A 3403-nucleotide genomic window follows, 5' to 3' on the forward strand; every position below is an offset into this window, starting at 1 on the left:
ATCCATTCAAAACCCTCAAATAGGGGCTGGGGTTGTGGCTCAGTGGTAGAGTGCTTGCCTAGCACATGCAGGGCCCTGGGTTCCATCTTCAGCACCACATATGAATCAATTTAAAAAAAAAAAAAAAGGTACTGTGTCCAACTACAACTAAAAAGTAAATATTAAAAAAAGCTAAGCACGGTGGTGTGCCTGTCGTCCCAGCTACTCAGAAGTTGGAGGAGGGAGGATCGCTTGAATCCAGAAGTTCAAGACAAGTTTGGACAACACAGACTCCATCTCAAAAACAAAACTGAACAACAACAACAAAACATCTAATAGGATTGGGCTGAATCTGCTTTGGAATTTCATTGCCACTTAATCTGCTCAAGCCACACTAGCTGCCTTGCTGTTCCTTTAATCCCAACAAAACTAATTTCTCCTTCAGGGCCTTCAAGCTCTGCCCACTGTTCCTTCATCCTGGAAGGTGCTCCATTGTCTTATGGCGTGTTTCCTTACTTGGTTTTTTTCAGACACTTCTCTAATTCCCTGTCCTTCATTTCTATTATTACTACCTACAATGATACAGTTTTGGGGCTGGGGATATAGCTCAGTTGGTAGAGTGCTTGCCTTGCATTCACAAGGCCCTGGGTTCAATCCCCAGCACCACACACACTCACACACACACACACAAAATGATACAGTTTTGTTCCCCAGAAACTCAGTATTGTTCATAGATAAGGCACAAATATTTGTGAACAGATGAGTCAAGGAATTTAATTGATTGTCATTGCCTCTGGACTTGCCAGACACCACTAGGGTTTGAGATAAAGCACATGAAAGGGCAAAATAATTGCTTCCCTCAAGAAACAGTCACCTTCTGAGGATAGAGGCATGCAAACCCTTTACAGATTGGACAATATAGAGTCTAGTAGGCCAGGATTTCTACTGCGTGACCTTGGGCAAGTTATTTTACCTTGAAGTGCTGCTGTTTCCCTTGAACTTGGGATCTTCCTGCCTCAGCCTCCCGAGTCCCGGGGATCACAAGTGTGCACCACTGCGGCTGGCATGCTGTTTCCTTTTCTATAAAATGGAAATGGAATCACCTCAGTAGTTCATGAGGATTTATTTTTATTTACCTATTTATTTGTTTGTTTGGTACTGGGGATTGAACCCAGGACGCTTTACCCTGAGTTATATCCCCAACTTTTTTGTTTTTTTGTTTTTTGAGACAGGGTCTCTCTAAGTTGCCAGAGCTGGACTTTGTGGTGCTGGGGATTAGAACCCAGGGCCTTGTGCATGCAAGGCAAGTACTTTGTCAACTGAGCTATATCCCCAGCCTGCCAAGGCTGGACTTGAACTTGCAACTCTCCTGCCTCAGTCTCTCCAGTCATTGGGATTACAGGTGTGTGCACCTCTGCCTGGATTTTTTTTTTCTGTTTTTGAAGATTTAAATGTGCTGGTTAATTCATAAAAAGCAAAGACACCAGGCTGGGGATCTAGCTCAGTTGGTAGAGTGCTTGCTTCACATGTATAAGGTCCTGGGTTCAATCCTCAGCACCACGGCGGGCTGGAGGGGAGGCAAGGATACCATGAAGTTCCTCTTTTAACTGACATGATATTTATCCATTCCAGTAATTAGGATTTTAGATCATAGCCCTATTTGATGCCATTTCTGTCTCTTTTTTTAGATCCTGCAGTTTAGTCGTCTTTGTGTCACTGTGACAAAATACCTGAGAAAAGTAAAGGAGAAAATGTTCACTTTGGTTCACAATTTCAGTGGATTCAGTCCAGGGTTGGCTGCCTCCATTTCTTTAGGCCTGAAGCGAGGCAGAGCATCATGGCGGAAAGACGTGGTGGAGGAACACTGCTCAGATCACAGCAGCCAGGAAACAGAGAGAGAGAGAGGAAGGGGCTGGGACGAGATGTTGCTCCCAAAGGCACACCACCAAGGACCCACTCCCTTCAAGCAGGTCCCAGCTCCTCCAGTTTCCACCACCTCCCTGCAGTCGAGGCAGAGCCCTCCAATCTCCTGAAAGCCTTGTGCCTCTCAACATTGCTGCATTGGGGACCAAACCTTTAATCCCATGAGCCTTTGGGGAACATTCCTGATTCAAACCCTAACACATGCCATAAAAGTCACCAATTTAAAGGTCCTGGGTTCAATGGTCGTTCAATGCACAGTTCAGTGGTCGTCGGGGTTATGCAACCGTCACACTCTGCCAGAACATTTTCATCACCCCAAAGAAACCTGCCCACTAGCGGTCACTTCCAATTCCCACAGTCCCCCAGCCCCAGCCCTCAGCATCCACTATGTGTCTACTGAGGACATTTCATTGGATTTGTACAATCTCTGACCTTTTGTGTTTGGCTTCTTTCACTAGCATAATGTGCTGAAGGGTCATCCGTGTTGTACCTCGTCTCAATACTTAAAGCATTTCTTTCTGTTGCTAAATAGTATTCTCCTTTGATCAGACCATGATTTATTTAGCTACTTATCAGTGGATGGATACTTGAGCTGTTTCCGCTTTCTAGCTGTTATGAATAAAACTACTAAGAACATTCGTGTCCAGGCTTTTGTGTGGACATATGTTTTAGATCCTCTCAGGACATATGTCTAGGAGTGGAATTGCTGGGTCCTACGGTAACTTATGTTTAACCTGTTTTTAGGAATTGACAGACTATTTTCCAAAATGACTGCACCATTTTCCATTTCCAGCAGCAGTATAAGAAGTTTCCAGTTTCCCAACGTTGTCGCCAATGCTTGTTATTATCTCATTTTGACTTCCAGTCATCCTGGTAGATGTGAATCACTCTCTCACTATGGTTTGACATAAGAAGGCTTGTTGAATCTTCTGGCATGGGCTGATAGATCCTGTTTTAAGCTCATTTGGGTCTACATGCAAATGTTCCTGAAGTTGTAGCTCTAGTTTTGGGTCCAGGGTTGTGTCTCCCTGTCCACAGAGTAGAATGGATGGCGGTCTGTAAGGTGCTTTGTAGTGCAGTTCTCACTTGTTTGCTTCTGGGGGAGGGGGGAACCCTGTAGGTACCAGAACCTGAGGTATACATTGGAATTGTATGAAACAGCATAGTATTTGCATATAACCTACATAATCCTCTCCTGTTCCTTAAATAAGCTCTAGGTTACTTATAATACCTAACACGATGTCAATGCTATGCAAATAGTTGTTAGGAATAATGACAAGGAAAAAAGTCTATAATGTTTGGTGCAATTTCTTTTCCCATTGCTTTTCACCCATGCTTGGTTCAATCTGTAATGAGAGACCACTGCTATAGGAGTTTGATCCTCATACCTACTTGGGAAGATTGGGATTGGGAGGGGGACTATGGTCAAGCAAAACTTGGCCCCCATTTTATGAAGAGGATCAGGAGACTCTGGGAGAAGGTGACTTAGGGTGACTGGTCC

This window comes from Ictidomys tridecemlineatus, chromosome 11 (assembly GCF_052094955.1).
Source record: "Ictidomys tridecemlineatus isolate mIctTri1 chromosome 11, mIctTri1.hap1, whole genome shotgun sequence".
In the NCBI taxonomy this organism is placed as follows: domain Eukaryota; kingdom Metazoa; phylum Chordata; class Mammalia; order Rodentia; family Sciuridae; genus Ictidomys; species Ictidomys tridecemlineatus.